Genomic DNA, 20195 nt, shown 5'->3' on the forward strand with positions numbered 1-20195 from the left:
CAGCTCCAAGTGTTCTCTACTTAGTTGTAGCCTCCAAGTCTTTGTCACTTCCTACCCTAATGCTTGTAAGATAAATAATGCAAGGATTTTTAATTAAGCCTCTGATGTCCTTTACCTCCAGTTCTTTATAGTGCCTTAATAGCACACATGCACTGTTAGGCAGAACTGTACATCTAGGTGGAAAAGTATCACAGAAATCAATAGAAATTCTGCACGCAGAGCTGAGAGGAGGACAAAGTCTAAGAACAATTAGAAGGAAATGCACTGAGCTCACCCTCTCTACTGAAAACTCTGCCTGGAAGTCCTTTATTTTTATAGCATGTCTTAGTCTTGAAAATAATTGGGCAAAGCATAACTGTTGTTAAAAGCAACTGATATGTTTTCTTTCCCTGGTGCTGTGCATTCATAAAACTCACAGACGTCACTCACAAAACTTCACTCACATTGTAGATTTATACTAGAAAAATAAGAGTTTATGAGACCACATTGTCAGCATGGATTCTTGTACTTGCCTTAGAACAAAACTACGTACGTACATCTCTTCTAAAGAAAGCGAGCTATTACAGACACATCGTTTCTCTTCACAGAAAATAATATTTTAGAAAGTTTCTTTACTTCTCTCACAGAATTTCTCCAAAATCAGTGTCATCAAAAATAGGATCGGAGAGAGGTTTTAAAGTTATTTTCAAAAACAAACACATATACTTTCTGACAGGAAAGAGAAGGCTTGTGGTGAGCAGTACAAAACCACAACCTACTGCTGTTCAGGTCATTGTTCCCTGTTCCCAGTTGCTGGACCACATGCCAACGCAGCTAAGACAACAGGGTCCAAGAATAATTGCGTTGGCAGCTTTTGAGCTGTGTCTGGGCCTGTTGCATTGTTAGACTGCCATGTGCTGCCTTGTCTTCCTTGTCCTCCTGAATGCCTTTCCCTTTTCTTTCAGCATTTCTTCATACAACTTGTCTATATTTTATCCATTCATGAATAACATCCCAGTGAAACCCTGTACACCATACCTCCTGCAATATTTGGGGTGTATATAGCAGACCTCCAAGCTATGAGCGACCAGTTTGCTCAGATAGGTAGATGGATTTATGAAATGCCTGCTGGCTGGGCTCAGAAATGCACACATGGAACCTCTGTTGAAATGCAGCCTGACTTGACCACACACCAACCTGCTCAGCTTTCAGTCTGACACCTCTGCAAATACCTGCTACACCCCTTTAACCAAGTACCCATTTCTTATTATAAATGCTATGTTTTTCTTCTAGATAGATCCTGGCTCAATCTTCAAAGTTCAGACTTGGATTCAGATTTCATGTGCCCTGTTCGTCCCAGGAAAGTTTGGTCTGCTGTATTTTGCAGCAGGAAGCAAATTATGGATATTCAGAGGTGGATTGGTTTGAATTTCATATTCCACCATTGAGATAAAAATGGAATTGTATTTTTTTTTCTTAGCTATGTCTTTGCTGCTCAACCAGAAAGCTCCTGAGGGTGTCCAGAATATCCTGTGTGCCTCTACACAGAAGGCACCCCTGCATATCTAGGCTGTAACTCCTAGGAGCATGCACAAACAAAAAACCTTGGCCACGGGTCTTGTTGCAAGCACCAAGTCTTTCTATCACTCAGCCTCATCTCCTCTTTCTGTGCTAGGCATATGCTCTGAGCCCATCATGTAGTCCAACACACACCACAGCACCTGGTTTTCCAGGGTCTTATAGCACATGGGTGGGGAGGAAGGGGAGAAACCAGGGAAGCAGCTGGGTGCAGACCCCACGGTTACCAGCCCTCCCCATGGACCCCCCTCAGGCTAGCAGTGCCTGTGCCTGGCAGCACACGAGCCTGCACCTTTGCATGGAGGAAGGATAAGCTGGTCTGGAGCTCCTCCTTGGTGCAGGGATCCCCTGCTAGGCAAACTGCCAAGAGTCACAAAGCTACAGCACTAGGGTCCCTGAGCAGCAGTGACACAGTACCCTGTAGGTGCAGAGCACTTCTGGGGCACTTTTGGGAGAAGCACCCTGGAATGTAATTTCCCCTCGCAGGGAGTTTTCACAGCACCTCAGAGGCTGCTGCAAGACATAGGAGCCTGGACAGTCAGGGGATTTAGCCTTGACGACGCTTTCAAGAGTGGTGCAAGGGTAGTGGGTTTTGAGGTCCAGTTATCTTGCCAACTATTTCAGTCACCCTGTTTGTACAACAGGCTTGCAACATCCTGTATAAATAAACGCTTGTCATAAAGAAAAAGATCTTTCAGGGCAAAGCTGCAGCTAGCTCTTGCACGATGTGCTGCAAACAAGGGGCTAGGGCTCCTTCTCCCCCTTTTCTTGCATGGTGCCTTGTCAAAATGGGCATTGCCACTCCAGTCAAGTTTTACACTGTAAGCTCCTTAAGGCCCAGTTTTTGCACTGAGAAAAAGACAGTGCCTTTTTAGGAATACTATAAAATGCCATGTACGTACTAATAGATAAGAAAACAGTAATAAATTATCTCTTAAAAAATATTAATTAAGCTCTATAACACCATTAAAAATGCCAGGACACATTAGATACTATTAAGAAAAGACAGTAATATGGCAAAGTGCAGATGACATCTTCACCTCCAGAACTTCCTGACTTGAAAGTATTATTCAATACTTTCATGAAGATGGTGTAATTTCTGAGGCCTTCTCTCAGCACAAAGAGGCAAAGTGATGTGTCAACAGTATATAAAACCCTTATTTGGGAGAGTCTTTCCCCAGCCCATTACTACATCTGCTATGCAATATTTCTTTCCTTTATTAACAGTCTAAGAGATCATGTTAATTAATCACCATGATTAATTGTGTTTATTCACAAAATGTGTATCAACAGATTGAGTTTATTATGTCTGGGTCTTATGAGAAATCATATATTGCACTGACTGACCATGTCAGTTCTGCTATTACTGTATTTTTCATTGCTGAGCTATAAATAGTGTACGCAACACATGTGAAAAGGATCATGCTCCACTCCAAGGTGGGAAATAACCAAAGAAAACTGTTCTAGTAAACAAGCCTTTCCTGAAGAATGTCGGAATAATTGGCAGTGAGAGCAGCTCCTGGATCACTCTACTGACAAAAACTGCCTCTCTCCTCCCAGCTAGTAAAGCAATGCTGCATCTCAAGGAAACCAGAGACCACTAATATGGAAACTAAGAAGTCTTGGTGCTGCCCTTAGAAAAACTCAACCAAAACTGCATTAACAAATCATCTCCTTAACATGGTTCAGGTGTTCATTCCAGGTACTGCCTCAACTGTTCATGCCTCCATCTTCCTACTAACACTCATGACATGCTCAGGGGCTGTTCAGTACTGTATGTCAGATCTGACACATATGTTTCTCCATCACAAAAGATTTTCGGTGATGATGACTTTATAGCCTCTGCACACAACCTCTTTCAGGAGAAAGGTTTTTCTTATGTCTCACTTGAGTCTTCTCTGCTTCAGTTTAAGCGCATTTTGCTGCGCTGTGCACCAAGAATGTGGAGAACAAATAACACACTTCTCATGCTTTAAACATACTAGACAAGGTTGCTATACCTGCTAGCAGTATTTTACATATTTCAAGACTGTTAAGTGTTTGTATAAAATCATCCTGTTGCAGACAGCAAATGGGATGAAGAAGGACCAGCGCATCCTAGTTACTCAATGGAAAGTGTATTTATGGGGTCACACACCTCGGCTCTGTTGAACACTGCCATGCACTATCTGCAGTTTCTGCACCATATTGCATTTAATAGTCACTTATTTTCCCCTTTCACCAGTCACAAGCACAGCACTAACTGCAAATACATCTCATGTCCAAGGGAGGACCTGTGTCAGGAAGCTTGGGAATTTTTTCTATTTGGTGATGAAGCCATATTTATGTGAGCATAAAATATGTCAGCTGACTTGCTATTAGTAAACATACCGAGAAACTAAGAGAAATAGTGTTTGGTCAGACATATTTAGGCTGCAGACAAATACAACAGAGGTATTCATACCATCTAACTTGACAGTTTGTGCAAGTCACTCTTCAGAGGTGCCCACCCCTTTCTATCAACTCTATGAAAACACCTAAATTTTGGCGTGCTTGATTGTATCTTAGTCTGATATCTGAAGTAGACGGTGAGGCAATCCTGCATCAGCACCAACACAGGTTGTTATCCCAGCATAGTCCTTTTAGCATGTGCAATATTTGAATGAAAACATGCACAACAAAATGCCCATAAGTGTTCAGGCTGGCAAAACTCAATGGCTCAAATATCTCCAAAAGAAGCAGCACAGTCCTGACCGAAATTAATTTGTTTTTAAATGTAGGTGAAAGCAGAGGAAATATATTGCCACCTTCACTCTGATAATTATGATGCAACATCTAAATCCCGAGATACCATTTTGAATCAATAGTCAACACCCTGTATCCATTATATAGCTAACGCTGAGTTTCACAGTACAGATAATTTATTCCAAACTCCTCTGGAGATATACATAGCTTTACAGAGAGAGTCTGTTTAGTTAATATTAACATTTAAAATACGCTGTTTGTTTTCCTTCTCCTTCATATTTGATGGTTACTGCTTAAGAGAACAAGTGTTGGAAAGAGGGACTTTGCTATAGTCTGTGACATGCATGAGGATATTTTTCAAGAGCAGATTTGGGGGAGGAGGAGGAGGAGAATGAATACACAAAAATAATGCCTCAAATTAGTGAATTACGTGCTCCCAGATGTTTCTTTCTTGAGGCCTCGTACAGAGCAGCAGCATCAGAACACCTATAGTTTAAGGTTTTCAGTTGTCGCTAAATCTTCTCTCCTCTTTCCTAAGCCGATCTCATATTTTCCAGAGCGGTGATGTTTTCACTTCACATCTTCTGTACAAACAAATGAGGTGTTCCCTCCCCCACAGGCACCAGCACGCGCGCACACACACACACCCCCATCTGCATCCCTTTGGTCTGTGCACAGCAGCTCAGCACAAGAAAGATATGTGATTAAGTTTTAGCAAGTGTCAAAGCCAAGTGGCTCACAGACACGTACCTGAAGATCAGAATGTGGTTTAGGTGTTTTCTGAAATTCAAATCAGCAAGTGACATTCCTCCTGCTTCTACCACCATTCAGGGAATGTTTGATCTGCAGAGAGAGAATGAGAGGAAAAAAAATGAGAAAAGAGACAAACCCCCAAATCCAAGGGCTGAGACTTCCCACACCCAGACGCCAGGGCTGGAAGCATGCAAATAACCAAGTTCATGCTTGGTTACATGGCCAGATTGCAGGGCACCAGTGTCAGATATTGTACAACAGATTCCCTCATAAATATTTAGGTCAAGAATTTCAGCACAGAACAACAGTACAATTAACAATTCAAAACACTACCACTGAAAGTACGTTTGACACCTAGCGTATCAGCTGGAAGCGCGCAGACATGCCTTTGTAATGTTACAACGTAGTCTATCATTTGTTACCCACTATCAATGCAAAAACAGTCCCTCAGAGCACTGATCAGAAATTTCATACTCTCTTTTTTTTTGTTCACTAAAGAACACATTTTATAAAGGCTGTCATGGTCTCATGTTACTGCCATGTTGCTCAGAAATGAAAGGCATTGCAAGGGAAGGAGATCTAACATCCAGTGACCTACATGGGTTCTTTATCATTAAAAACACTAGACTTAGGTAGCTTCTGTATGGGGGACAAAATGAAATAGATTGGTATACTGAAAAGGTATTGTTCATATCAAAGTCAATATAAATTTTGCACTGTATATAGTGGTCAGGATTAAAATACCAATATTTACCTGTAAGTAGTACTGCCTCAACACCTCTCTAAAGATATTATTACTCCAGCACTTGAAAAAGTGTGCCAACAATCAGGAACACAACCAAGCTGCAATATAAGAATGCAGGGTATGAGCAAAAATGATTTCTTTTATGAAAGCTCTTAAGAATTGGGTCCTGTGAACTGCAAGGACCTGCATCCCATGTCCATCTGAATATCCCATTAAACTCCAGACGAAATAAGGCAAAGTGGGGGGACGAACAAGCAGCAGGAAAACAGGAACTATCCAAGAAGCCAGTTTCTCCTGTCGTATGTGCTTAGTCAGTCCTGATGAGTCGTGATGAGCCTTCTTCTGGCTTTGCAGTTTCTGTGAGAAGTTCGCACACAGCTGAGCTGCCTGTCCTCCAGCCTCACACCGAGCAGGGGGCTTTTAACCTAACTGCATATACTATCCATTTATGCACACTTTAAATACCAACTCCCTTCTGCTGAAGAAAACAAAAAGAATGACATCTTCTGGTTTTACACTGACTCATAAATGTTCTCTACAAATTAAAAAATCTCAAAGATGCACTTCCCTGGATATTGAAGTCATTTTTGATATTGATAGCAGCAGAGTACAGGACCCAAGGTAAGAAAAAACTGTAAGACTGAGGCACCATGAAATCTTTATCTTTCCCAAGTGCTTTTTCTCAGCTTCACCTCTACTTTTCACCCAACACCAAATTGCACAAGGACCTGCTACACGGGATATGCACATGGCACATGGTAAAGGAACCACTTTGTAGCAAAATTTCCTAGGTTGGGATAGGATAAAGCTAAACGCAGCCCCATCAGAGCTCTCTCGACTGGAGCTAATCCTCAAGCCATCAGTTTCCCTGCTCACAGTGAGCAGCACAAGGCCAGGGCAAAGGGGAATTAATATATTTGAAATATATATAGGCCTTTAAGCAGGCCTCTCACATTGCTAGTGATGCAGTCCGCTTATTTGTACAGACAAGGTATAATTGCTAATGAAAAAATTAGATTGTCCTACACTGACCTGCTGCTCTTTTTTACAAATACTTATGAGTACAGGATGTGCAATGCTGCATACCTTAAAACCTTGGTGATGATCCTCTAAGTTGTCTTTGAGTGCTGCTAATTTTGATGTGGCTATTTTTTGTTGACAGTAGATAAAATCTAAGAGCTTTCTGAAAATGCAGGAGGATTTAAATGGATGGAAGGTTCAGATCTAAAGACATTCTTTTGACTTTATTTTATTTTTGTTCTTTGGTATATCTGACAATTTATTCTTTCAGACTGATGCAACCGGTTCAGAAAAGATCATAGCAACAAGCTTGAATTGCAATGAAAAAAGCAACAAAGAAATCACTCTGTTCACCTTGTAGCAAAGGACTTTTCCATATATTTATTTTATATATATATAATATATAAATACCTTTTTATTCACTTTTATAGTTTGAGATGTGTAAATAAAGAAAAGCATTGAATAATTCATCAAATTTTCTTCCTTTATCACTCAAGTTAAATCTTTCCTCATAAACATATAAAGCCAAACTGAATTCCATCAGATTATTGACATAAAATAAGCAAATGCAGAATTTATCCTAAAAAGAAAAAAATGCCTTCCTGGTCAGCATTGGTAGGATTTATGTGACTTGAGCTGGTTACCCTAGGCTGTGTGCATAGTCAGTCCCTGGACTCTATTGCCTACACTAAGTCATCTCATCCTAAACAGACACAACACATCCATTATGTCCTGACCCTGACAAAACTTTAAAGGAACCCACACAAGCTGAATTATGATTACTGGAATCATCACACAAATACCCCACATACCAATATCCCAAAATATTCCAAATATACTGCGACCTTCAAGGAACTGTAGGTAACTCCAGTTAAAATGGGAACTTTCCAGGAATACCCAACTGGATCCATTGCAAAGCTTACACTTCTATAAAACATTCTCCAGTGGCAACAGAGCTTTGATATCGACTTCAGTGAAATCTGGGCCTTACGTAGAGAATATTTTTTCTATAATGTTTACTAATTCAGCTTGCAAGGCTATGTTTGGAGGGATATTAAGCATTAACTACAAGTTCTCTTCTGTATTTGTGGAATATGTGTATAAATCCCCACATTGAAAGATGAGTATATACATCTAAAAATAAAGCTCTATACACAGTTTCCCAGTAGGCAATTGCTTACTCATTTAAAATGTATGTTTACTTAAAATTTTGCTCCCTGGGATAGCCTTATGAAATATACATTTCATTTTAGCAGGGATTCCCAAAGGAGTCAGCTGCCAGGCAGCCTTCTTCTAGCTCCTTCAGTACAAACAATGTAAAGCAGGACACTAAATCTGCCGGAGCAGGCAACACTCAGGAATTACAGTTGCAGTTCACAGCTGCTGCTGACAGCGTGCCTCAGGAGCACCCAGTTCTGAACCATCCTGTTAATGCAATGGATAAGTTGTTCCTAGCAGTGTATTATCTGGCATTAATTTTCTACAAAGACCATGGCATCTGAACACCCTCCACCTTAAAATCATTTTGGGGAAGGTTAGGGGCCAAATAAGAAATGAATGACTGATATTTCCCTAGTCATAAGTGTTTTACATATTTTTTCATCCCAAACTCCTGCCAGATCCTCCCAGAGTAATTTTAGCTGCTTTTGTGTTGAGGAACGGGTGTATTCACTCTCCCAGCTGGGAATCTACCTTAAATTCTGTCCCACATTTTGAAAACAGGTAAAGAATAAAGAGAGGAGTTAAGAAAAGAAAAAGTAAGATTCACACTATCACATAATGTCTCTATCAAGCTACCAATGAATTCCATCAAAAGACTTAATACTATATATTACATCCAACTTTTCAAAGCAGAGCCCACAGATAAATAGAAATTGTGCCAAAGAACATTGTTACTAACATTCATGATCACATAGACAATCTCTATTGCTGGTCAGAGTCAAATCCTATCTGTACACCAATGAAAGGATAAGTTCACAAAGAAAAGCTTATTCAAGAAGTGTTTTGTGCTTTGAATGAGCATAGTGTTTTATTGTATTTTTCAAATCCTTCAAAACCAACATAACAATTATTCATAACAATGAAATTACACTAAAGTTTTGGCTGAAATAAAGGACAGGAAAATAGTCATATACTACTTGGCAGGAGTCCTGAAAAAAATGTATCAGGTGTTGTTTAAAACTGAACCTAAAGGGATTCAGGCACCTAAGGCTACAATAAAGCCAGCTGGAGAAAGTAATCTGTATGAAATCATGCTGAGAAAAACCTCTTAAAATATATTTGCTTGCACCAAAACTTTTCATAGGGTAAATTTCTGGAAAGCAAGGTATGTATTAAGGTGACATGACCATCAGAAAAAGCAGTCCCTATCTTCTCAGTCCTTTCCCTGGTTCCTGTTTCCAGCCCCACACTACCCCGAGCTGTGCCAGTGCAAACACTGGGTATTTTCCAGCTGTATCAGTGCTTCAATCCAATTTACCAGAAAGCCACAGCAGGTCAGAGGCTGCAGCGCTGACTCCCCTGCCCAAAGGAGGGGGCAATCAGGGCAGGGTTGCTCTTCGTGGTAGCCATGACAGTCCAAATTCCCCACAAACTGCAGCTGAAAGCTACTTTCAGTAATAGCTTGTTTTGGCTGGATTATGCTATTCCATAAGAAGCGTCACTAATTAGAGAAACAGGATTTAGAGTTGCATAAACTAATCCCATCATAAAAATACAGGTGACAAAACCACAATGGATGCATTTAGAAGTTTCTTACATTTATGACTCGACATTTCACTGGAGGAGCAGAGAACAAGAAAAGGTTAAAAGAATGATGCAGATAGCTTTATTAAGTAAATGTACGTATCTGTCATAACTAATTTACTGTAACTGCTGTGGTACTGTTATACTGTCATATAAAAAAAATAATCCATACCACTAATATTGTTGCTTATCTTAATAGATGTATAAACACCTAAATTCAATTTGTCCATTAAATCGCTGATAGGAAAGAAAAAAAAGCTTACACCATTAAGCTTTATCCTTAATAAGCTTTTCTGGATTGCTGAGTTACTCTTCAATATTATTGTCTCTCAAAATACCACCTTCGCTTCAGCTGTAAATAGCCCAGGAAAATAGTTCAAACCTTAAAGGGAAACTTCCAAAGAAAAGATTTTTTTTCCCCCCCCTCGTAGCTGAGACTTTTCCCAAGGGAACAGACCACTTTTGGAGGTGTTAGTGCTTCATGTTTGTAGCATTGGAAAAAGTATATAGAAATAATGGGTTGACTGAGTATATTATGAAAGGCTTGCTCCTATTAGGGGATGCAGGGCAAATAAGAGTCAAGATGAAACAAAGTTGTGGTGGAAAGCTCAGAGAATTTGTACTAGTTTCAATATCTTTGCTTCCATCTTCTGAATTGCCAGTTGTCAAACGTCATTACTGGTCAGGCTGTTAGCTGGTTATTTGATTACACTTTCACCCTCTTTCTGGAGCGTGCGTAAAATCATAAAATGTGCTCATGCAAGTGCAAATGCTCAGGAAAGCATGAAGATGATAATTAAAGATATTTTATTGTCTTTTTTTATACATAGATAAACTGTACATATACATTTTTACAAAGAAGCAAGAGAAATACTAAGCTGTTTGCTTCTGCTTCTCCTGGCAGAATTTGTGGCTGCATGTACTCCAGTAGTTACTAACCATTCTTGCACAGTTGTAATACTAATTTATGATGAAGCATACCAAATGAACCACAAGTTATTTAAGAAAATGAAATAAGGAAACTTTTGAGGTTTTAGCAGGGAAACAGACTGAAGTGAATGTAGTCTGATGTAAATGAATAGACGGCTTCAATGAAAATGAAAGAGAAGAAAACTCCCTCCTGGGGTTCATTATGCCTCTTGAGCTGTTGGTAGTAAAGTTAATTTTTAAATGCTTTGAGCTGATTAAGAACTCAGGCATCACTCTAAATGTAAATAAGTCCTGTTTCATTTCCTTGCAGTTAACTGATTGCACCAGTCACCAGCTACTTAGCTTGCCGATATATTTGAGATCCATAGTCTAGTTCATAATTAACCCTCTTCATATGAAGGGAAAATGCTAGCAAGCCTGTTTTTAAACATATATAATCAGGACATGACAAATTCACTCACTAGAAAAAAAAAAACAATGCTTATATTTGTAAATAATGGGTGCTATTTGAAGCAAAAGTACCACAAAATAAAAGTCAACATACACAGGAAAAGTTTGCTTCCACTCACACTGAACGCAGCTCAAAAGCACAACCACAACAGACACGATCCTGAAATTTCAGCTTAAATAGATGAATTATTTATAGTAAAATTTGGAAAATCATTACAGTTGGACTTCTTCCTCTTCACCAGGCTTATTTGATAGCAAATTTCAATGAGTTATACATACATATCACATACAACTGAAAAATGTCTGTGAAAGTCCACTCTTGTAATGTATACATATATGCAACTGAGATTTCACAGCAATAAACTTGTTGCTCTAGGCACTGACTTTGGACCCATGAAATCTGTATTCTGATTCTAAATCTATCTCAAGATTTTTGCATGACTAGGCAAAAGTCTCAAAAGCAAGTACTGATGTGCATTGGTTTGTAATTATCCAACATAGGACATGCTAAGTTATAATCAAGATATTGCCGTTGGGTGCTAAAATACTAAAGCAACCAAACCTCACTGCCAAAAATGCTGGTCTTAAAGTTCCTCACACAAACAAAAAAAACAACTTTTTCTCTTTCTTAGAAGACTGAAGCTAACAATTCATGATTCTGAAATATTTTAGTAATTTGTTTTCAGCATAACTTCTTTATGTCTGTCCTGCTCCAATCTTGATCTTTCTTTTGATATAAGCTAAAAAAATACATAACCATAAGAGCTGAATTCAGGCCTCCTCCACTCCCAGATTTATGAATGAAATGAAATGACAGATAAACAGCACCTTTATTTCCTCACACATGTCAGTCTGTCAGGGTCTTTCCAAATCCCAACTGGGAGGTGGAGGCCGCTATTTGGTCCGAAGATCTGCTTGCTCTGCATCAGCCCAAGGGAGATTCAATGTCAAAGATGAGAAGCTCTCAAGGCAATATGCTGAAGGTGGACATCCTTCCTTCTAAGAATCAAAAAGATGCCTGATTACATGCCCCACTGTCTGTAGTTCTGATATGGTGGCAGGAAAAGATGCAGTTTCTTGAGAAAATAGGTTTAAATTATTCAGAGACTTAAATCTACACCAATGCCTCCAACTCCACCCAGAAAGCAGTAGGCAGCTCATTTGGCATATAGAGAGGCTGCACACCCTGCACACCCGGCAACCTGTCCTGTCTAATAGGAGCCTCCATATTCCACATAAATTGTCTCAAGATGGTAAGGTGAAGTCCCATACATAGCCCACTGCAATGGTAGTATATTCTAGGAAGAGCAAAGGTATAGACTTTAACAACGAGAGTGGTGTCCAAGACAAAATCCAAGGATCATAGCTTCAGTTCCTACCCCAAACTCTTGCAAGAAAACATTGCTCTTGCCTAGCATCAAGCTTCATTTTGACCCGCAAAGTCACCCGAAGTTTGTCCAAAGGTCCCATGGATACTGCAAATTTTTCAAGGCAGTTGATATCCTACAGATTTGCATGTTTTGTCAAAGTGAAGTTAAACTTGGCCTCCCCACCCACCCCATTTTCCTTTGGGTTCTCATTCATTTGAATTCCAGAGGGATTGTAGAAGGAAAAAGTACACAAAATAGACAAAGTCTTCATAGGCTTCTCTAAACTAAAAAGCCAAAAGTATCTCGCCACCGTTGGGTACACCTTTGCCTTGCACAGAAAGGGAGATTGTGCATCTAACCAAGGCAAATCTGGAAGGACGGAAGAAGGAAAGCAAGATTCAACAGGCAAGAAACTGGCAAGAAACTGGTATTTTCCAAATGAATAACAAAATGCTAAAGTCATTGGAAATAACCTCTACGAATATGAATTTGCTCTTTTCCCAGCCTTGATATTCAACCCCTTTAGTCCCTAGAGGATAAAAAAGGAGGAAAGAGAAATTTCCTAAACTCATCAAGACAAAGCCTTCCAAAAAGAGGCAGCGGTCTGAGTTAGGCTCGCTCAGCACAGCACCAGCCAGAATCCTATCCCAGCTCCCAGAGCATCACCATTTGTTAGTTCATTTTCTGAAATAAAATTGCCTCCACCCATTTTGGAAACAAAGGTCTTTCTTCCATCACAACTCCTTTTGATGACTTTTGCTCCCAATTTCCATTCTCTCACCAAAAGAATTTTTACTGCTTATTGTTGTTTTCAGTTTAAATATTTCATTACAGTTTAATCTCACAAACATCTTAAATACAAATGAACAGCTGGATTGCTAATGCTTTCCTTCCAGAAGAGAAAGTGTAATACAATAATATTTGGCTAATGAGTCAGTCTTTCACCACATTTTAACTCTTAGCTTTTACCCAAGTTAGCAGAGGAAGAGTTTCTCTTCTCCCCTGCTATTCTCCAACTTTTAAAGCAAATTGCAGCAAGTATTACTCATGCCTCACTTTCTAAACTTCACACTTGTAGCTAAAAAAAATATGGAGGTGAGAGAGGTTGATCTAGTCATTTATTAATGTCAGGGAGCTGCAGGCTACATCTATTCAGTGGGGGAGAAACATTGTTATAGCTGTCAGTAAATTGAAGCAAACAAAAGTTCCCCGGTTGTTCACATTTGCTAAATAACGGTTCTCTGGTCAGCTGCCTGCTGACAGCCACTGAAAGGGAGTAGCTGAATATCGTACATCTCAGAGGCACCTGCAGGGAAAGTGCTGCTGATCCAGAAGAAGGTTCACAGAATCTCCGACAAGCACACAAAAAGGCAGAGCAAATTCACCGGGAAGCACATATCCAAACAGGTGTCTGCCTTGTAAAATTATGTACATATATGATTTATATGGAAGAGCTGGCTGTAGCATCTTCAGCAGATAAGGTTTTTACCTTTTTTTGCCATATTCTAAATACGGTGGACTTCAGATTTCATTTAAAATGCATGTCAAGCTTTAAGAGGTAGGCTTGGGTATTCCTACATATAGATATGTGCATGCAAGGACTACAAAGAGGCAAATTAATCTATGATTATAACTAGAAAGTATTCCTTGAAAGTAACTCTTAAAGCAAGGTACTGCCTGCAAAACAGCACCTTTCAGTATTCATTTTTGTAAGTACAGCAGCTACATTCGTCTACATTTGAAACTCAGGCCCTCTGTGCAGTACTATAGCTATCATTTAAGAATTAGACATTAATGCCCTTATTTGAATTGCAGCCACATTATTAGCAGGCAGAAGTTCTCTCAAAGGCCACAACTATAAGACCATAACATTACCTATTGATAAATGTGGATTTAGAAAGATATTTCTATTATATCCTGCTTACCAGGGATCTGATAAAAACTCTCAGCAACTGTAGTATTAACAGCCTCCATAAGGAGGTATGTAGGCAAAGAAGCATATTTGATTTTGTTCCTTTTGTTGTTAATCTTTCATCATACTTCACTTCTGTGTACTGAGCCAGAACAGATTCTTGCTGAGCAGCTCCCTACCCGTCACGTCTCCTTCCTCCACTACTGCCCCCAGCTCTGCTCATGTAGGGCGGATGCCTCTGCCGTTCCCTTACCACCCGGGCAGGCAGCACGTGCTCTTCGATCGCTCCCCGGCAGACCAAAGGGGAGCTAAAAGACTATTATTATCCCCCTGACTGGCAACGGCAAAAGCACCAGGACTGCTGGCAGGACACTTCACCATCCTAACAGGCAGCCTGAAGCAGAGGAGGCCAGGGAGGCACAGGCAGAAGCATTGTATGGCACGTGGGTGAACAAGGAATGAGTCAGGGTATCTCAGGGGGTTGGGCTGGGTAAATGAAGTCTTGTGGCATGCACACTGCATGATTGGCTAGAGCTGAATTTCCAGCAGAAAATAATTAGATACAAAGTAGGAATAGGTGACTTCTCCCCACTACCTGCTAAAAGCAAACAGTCACCCTCAGAGGCAATATATTTATTTTAAGCTTTTAGCTTTTTAAGATGATCTCATTGTCTTTCACAGAGGTTAAAGAAAAAAAAAGTATACCAGTTCTGAAGGTTTGAAAATGGCAACCAAAGTAGATAAAAACACATTAAGCATTGGCACTTTGTTCAAGTTGAATGAGAGGATCTTTCACAGGAATACTTACATACAGATTATGGCTCTCTTCTTTATACCACTTCATTAATGTGACCTTTCCTGTGCCTTAGCTCTCTGGGACAATAATAAGTACTTCCTCAGAGGAGTACTGGAGAAATTAATTTTGAAATGTATACAACATTTTTCAAAATGTAAAGCATCATGTCTCATTAACAGGACAGAAGTGCGCAGTGTGACTTGATGTCCAAGTCTGGCCTCTCCAATGGAAAGTCTGCAAGAGGCTGGACCTTAGTAACTCTTCCTGAAATTCCCAGTATTAGCAGGTCCTCAGCACCTCACAGAGCATGAAGAGGACTGAGCAGTCCCAGCCCACCCTGGCAATCTGAGTGAGGAGTTTAGCATCTTATTCTCCTAGGACCTCTGTTAGGATCAGGGTTTAAAAGCTTGGAGACCTTTTAATTTTCATACTTCTGAAGCTCAATTTACTTAACTCGCCCTTCTCCCTCAAATCAAGCCAAAGAATCAGAGGGATTTGAGGAGAAATACAATCTTTTCTCATTAAAAGCAGGGCCTTATCATGGATCTTCTTGATTTGTATTATCCTGGCAGCAGGGGAGATCACATAACTAGAAGTGTTTATTTTCTATCAGGCAGTTAAAGTTCAGAGATATGATTGTAATTCTATGTGCTTAATTGCAAAACTATGTGCTCACTTACACCTGGGCTGGGTCTGGTCAGCCTGGCACCAGTTGCCAAACTTATTTGTGTATGAACATATCAAGAGCTTTCTGAGGTCAAAGAGAGACCATTCAACTGAGTCTTGAAAACCTTGTCGGTGTAAGCAAAATTCTTACCAATTGAAAATAGAATTTTTTTTTGTCACATTTCTCTTTTCCCAGCAAATCTAGAGACATAGCACAAAAAACTCTTGATTACATTTGAGCTGCTTTTTCCCACACTTTAAAAAGCAGACTTGCTTTTTGTTTGTTTTTTTTCCTTCCCCCCCCCAATTATTTTGTTTTCCACATGTTAAAAATTTATTCCTCTGAATTCATATCCCATTTTGTGCTTGATGATGCCAGGACCACAATTTTGGGCACCTTAATGATTCCAAATTAGGTTGGAATTGTTTCTCAGTGCTCAAGCTTACTATATATATTTTTTTCCATAGTTTGAGAAAACACACCTCTTATAGCTACTAGCAGAATACTAAAGTTTGTTTTAATATCTCCCAAGCAAACAGAGCCTTATAGGACAGAAAGAAGGTTGCCAGGAGAATGCTATGACGTGCCAAGTAAAGGCAGCCACAACTGCAGATTACAGAAACGCAGCCTTCTGTTGTGACTGGGGCCAAGACCTTCCAGGAAAAACATGATGCCAATTAGCATTTACCCTAGGCCAAAAAGGCTGGTCTTTAACCTTCCATGACATTGTAAAGAGGGGAGGATGCCTACATCAGTTGTCTTATATATAGGTACTCAGTTAATCAGCTGGTGTCACTGGCCTCCTTCTCGTGTAATCATCCAAGGACTACTAATTATGAGAAGAATAAATTATACTGCAAAAAAACATATTTTTAAACCCCTCTCCTGGGGAAGGTGATTTCTTCTCTTATCTCTCAAGCAAAGACTGAATATAATAAAAGTCAGTATTTTCTTCTACCCACATGCTTTTCTCAGCTACATCTAATCTCTCACACCTGTGCAGACTCATTAACCCTTCAAGTCTGGTAGCATGTTCACAGTGTCTCATGAAGAGTGATATATCCGTTAATTAACTTCACTGTTTGTAACTGGAGTCATAAACCAAGGAAGTATTTGTATAAATGTCTGGGTTCTAAATTGGTTTTATTTCAATTCAGTAAGAACTGATATAGATTGACCCATTTCCTTCCCAGTTAATGTCCAGTTCCCGCTTAGCTGAATTCTCCGTCTCTCACTAACTCATCCATACAGAACAGCTGGATGAAGGTGAACCTGAGGAAGACTGTGGTGACAAAAAGAAACAAAGCACCCTGAAGAGATTCTAGCCCTAGTGCATTCTCCTTAGACCATAATAAGTCCTATTCCCCTGCTGAATGATTATACCCTGAATTCTTCAGTGTCATTAAGCTCTAATTTAATAACTTCAAGGTAAGGAGACCATTTAGTCCTGACCAACCATGAACTGTCCTCAAGTCCTTTGGCATCAGGAATTTCTACAGAAGCTAAAAGCCTTGCACTACACCTTGCACTGTGTAGCAAGAAATGCCACACATACACCAGATTTTCCCACATTATATGATAGCATTCCAGAGAACACTGAATTAAGATAAAAATATTAAATCTTGCGTTCAAGGCTAATATCTAGGAGATTGATTAAAACTTCTGGATGAAGACTATGGTCAAAACAGTCAGTCATCTGGCACATTGGGACTTCTAACACAAGGACAAAGTTTGAGGGCTAATGCAAGGCTGCAAGGTAAAACTCTCACAAGCCTGACCACCTTGGTCTACCTTGTCTTCTCATGCAAATAGTTAGCAACATATGTGTATATGTGTGTGATGTTCATACACTCCCAAAAAAAGAATTCCAAAACTCTTTATTGCACTTGCTTATCCCACTTGGGAGAAAATGAATCCAGATGCAGCAGATGTTAGTTATATTGGTTAATGTGGATCTGGAAGGCGGGAGGCTGTGCGGTATAAGAACACATAGGATGCAAAGACTAAATGGAAATGAGATTAGTGGGGCCTGTCTCTAGAGGCAAAGTGATTATTCAGTCAGAATGATTATTCAAAAGGAGCAGAGTCTCTGACAAAGAAAAAAAAAGATGGAATAAGGGTCATAGGCAGATAGTATGCACTGTTTAAGTATTAATAAATAAGCAGCATGGAAGGGGATAGAGCCTAATATACCACTCACATAAACTTGAATTACCTATTTACCAGATGCTGAGAATTACTGAAGGTCAAATCTGCTGGGAATGGACAGGGCATAAGAATGCAGAAAGGCAAACAGACCCATGTAAAAAACTCAGAAAACTTCTGACAGGAGTGGAACAATAAATGCCATCTCCAAATTTATGGGCAGTAGGAGTGGAGTGTCATTGATCAGTCAGAATCTCATTATATGGATCAAAATATGATTTAACAGTGACGGGGAAGGACTTTAAAATGAAATAGGATTACATGAGGATTACTGTTCATTTCTTAAAATTAAAGAGTTAGGGGGTCCGTTCCTGTCCGAATTTCCCCAATTTTCCAGTGCACTGTTATCTACAATTACTGGTCTGTAACTACGTGTTTCAGACACTGGCCCAGTTACAGGAAGCCATGATTAAATGTTCCTGCTAAATTAGCGTCTTCTGTATCAGTCATCACTTTCATACAGGGGAGATGGAACTTGACTCTTCTCTCACATTTGCATCCATTCCGGATAGATGTTAAGTCCAGGGTCTCACTGTACATGAGTAGGAGAAGACTCCGACCTACTGTATTCAATAAACTGTTCAAAATACAGATTTTCCTCCAAATACTAATGAGATGCAGAACCTGAAAAATGACAAAGTGATGTTTGTAATGCAGTATTTCAAAAGAACAAATGATTTAACTAATGTAAACATAAGAATAAACTTTGGCTATTCACCATCGTGCAGTAAAAGAATTACGGAGTACTAGGGAACTTTCATGTATTTTTTTTATGTACATAGCACTACAGGTGTGAATTGACCTTGACAGTTTGGTAAACAATAAAACTACTCTTATAGCCACACAGGGGAAAAAAACAGAGCCAATAAAATACCATTTCTCCCCCCACCCCACCCCAATCTAATCCCAGTAAAGGTAGTAAATGGGAATGGGTGGAGGCCCTTATTCAAATAGATCAGGATACACACTTTTTTTATATGGTTGGCTTTTACTATAGAATTGCCATAAAACCTGTCAGCTGTACATGCACAAGACATGCAAAGTTCCCCTTTAGAGTGACATCATGAATTTTATTTGGAGGAGATTTGCTGATTTCTGCCTTTCTAAGGAATTTTCCTCCTTACATTGGAGCATTGTAGAAATGAACAGTGCCTATAGGAGAAGGCAGAAACAGTTGTGTCGGTTTTTCTCTACAGCACCGTGGGGTCACTAACACTGCAAAATGTCAGCAACCTTCAAGAGATGCTCTTTCCCCCTCGTAGCAAAATGATAGCAGATTTTCACCACCAGATTACATATTTCCATTGAATTAGACACTGAAACTTTTACTCAGCTGTTATCTATCACATATTCAAGATATTAAATGGTAAGACTGACTAAAAATATTTTAAAGCAGTAGGACTTTCTTAATGACAGCAAATCAGACTGAACTGTCATTCTGACACTGTAATATTAGTATATTTTTAAAACTGCTTATGTTAATTAGTTATGTCAATGAAGGAGGAAGAATATGCAGAGGACTACTAACTAAATCACCTGCAAAGGGTTTATATTCACATTTGATACTAATCCGAATCAAAGCTGTGAGCTGAGGGTCACCCCTTACTGATATCAACAACATAAGTATGGGCTCCCCCTCCTTGCGTGGAGCTGTAATGGTTTTTGGTGCTACTCCCCTTCTAGCATTACTAGAATTTCACTTTTTCCTGTTTCAGAGTAAATGGAGTTCATTAGTGCAACATCTTATGCTGTGATGTCAGATTAAAGAAGTACCCAGAAAACTGTTATAGCTTGAACAGGAAGGTATATAAAAACATCAAACTTCCTCCTGACTGTTCTCTCTCTTCTTCTCTGTGCTAAGGTAGTGATTCTGTCTGTGAAGAAAATTATTTATTTAAATAAACAAATATAGAAGAGGAACAGTTGGCCTTCTATGCAAACAAGTGGACTAGCAGATCAAGAAATGTTTCAAAGACCTTGAGCCCAAGTCTTTGTTTACTGAGAGTAATCGATAAGTCAGTGCACATAACAAGGCCTCATTCAATCAGTGGATGATGATGAGTGCCTCACTCAGACAGCTAAAACTGGACAAGTAAGCCTGACATTACCAGAAAAAAGGCAAAGTCAACAATATAAAAGTCACAGAATAAAGAGTTCGGTGAGGTCCCATGCACAGGAATTTTTAACATACATTCAAATGGACAGAAGGCTTTCTTGAGCTTTCACATAAATAAAATGCTTATTTTTTAAAATGATTGAAATTGGTCTTGGAAACTAATTTAAATAAATCTCTATGTTCAAAAACACTACAAGTTAAAATA

The 20195-nt window shown here is 39.4% G+C and overlaps 1 long non-coding RNA gene across 1 annotated transcript in view; it reads right to left on the reverse strand.

Moving 5' to 3' along the window:
• Positions 1 to 20195, reverse strand: part of LOC112984052 (uncharacterized) — a 155133-nt gene that overhangs the window by 73830 nt on the left and 61108 nt on the right. Inside the window, exon 5 of the long non-coding RNA XR_003259388.2 lies at positions 5032 to 5124. This is a non-coding gene — a long non-coding RNA (uncharacterized LOC112984052). The remainder of the gene's footprint in view (positions 1 to 5031; positions 5125 to 20195) is intronic.

This window comes from Dromaius novaehollandiae, chromosome 2 (assembly GCF_036370855.1).
Source record: "Dromaius novaehollandiae isolate bDroNov1 chromosome 2, bDroNov1.hap1, whole genome shotgun sequence".
Classification (NCBI taxonomy): Eukaryota; Metazoa; Chordata; class Aves; order Casuariiformes; family Dromaiidae; genus Dromaius; species Dromaius novaehollandiae.